This window comes from Ovis aries, chromosome 2 (genome assembly GCF_016772045.2).
Source record: "Ovis aries strain OAR_USU_Benz2616 breed Rambouillet chromosome 2, ARS-UI_Ramb_v3.0, whole genome shotgun sequence".
NCBI lineage: Eukaryota > Metazoa > Chordata > Mammalia > Artiodactyla > Bovidae > Ovis > Ovis aries.
The window spans coordinates 12,371,114-12,372,307 of NC_056055.1; positions in this window are offsets into that span (position 1 = coordinate 12,371,114).

Below are 1,194 nucleotides of genomic sequence, written 5' to 3' on the forward strand. Positions count from 1 at the left end.
AATTAAATATGAGATCATCTTCTTATCATATTTTAACAACTGATTTTGAATAGAACTCGGAACATAGAAATAATGACATTTCACTTTTCTTTGAATGAACTAGAACTTGACCTACTGTTGAATGTTCATTCATTCACTTAAGATTAATAATCCAGTAAGTATTTACTAAGCCCCTACTAAGTGCTAGATACTGCATGAGGCATACCTGTTTAATAGAGTGTAAAAAGATGAGTTTTAAGAGGTGAAAACAGGTATAATAAAAAGGGCAGTTTGATATAAAATGTTAACAGCATGAGAGATTTTTGTAAGGATAAAAGGGAGACATGCACAAAAATTTAAAATTCAATGTAAATAAAATCTACATTAGAGGAATTAGAAAGAAAAATAAACTATGGATAATAAAATCAATCAAGTGGATTTCACACTTTATAAGCTCTCCTAAGATGGAGGGCGAAAGATTTTTTTTAAAGGCAAAGAGATAAAAATGACATGAGAGTAACTGAATAGAGACCAGAGAACAAAGAGCTTGTGTATTGATAAGGCTATTCCTGAAGGAGACATAACAAATAAAGAAAAGGCCACAGTTAACTATATAGTAGAAGAACGTTTTCTGAACGTATTGTATAAAGTTATAAAACAACTTATACATGTATTATATAAAGACCTATTTCTGTAGATTTGTAGTTTCTAGGTTCCAACGGTTTACTTCTTCTTTTTTTGAAGAGAACAGAAAATATTCAAAGATACACAGAGACTAAATACATGTTACTATAAAGCCTTTTTGAGAAATGTAACAATTGGTCCAAGGGACTGAGTTGTGTACCAAGTTGAGAGCAGATAAAAATTACTGGGGCTTCTCTAGTGGCTCAGTGGTAAAGAATCCACCCGCCAATGCAGGAGACATGGGTTCAATCCCTAGTCCAGGAAGATCCCACATGCCTTGGAGCAACTAATCCCCTGTTCCATAATAATTGAGCCTGTCCTCTAGAGCCTGGGACAGAGCTCACAATTACTGAGCCCATGCACTGAAACTCCTGAAGCCCATGCTCCACAACAAGAGAAGCCACTACAATGAGAAGCCTGCCCACTGCACCTAGAGAACAGTCCTCACTCGCCACAACTTGAGAAGAGCTTGTGCAGCAGCAAAGACTCAGCACACCCAAAAGAGATAAACACATAAAATTGAAAGAAAAG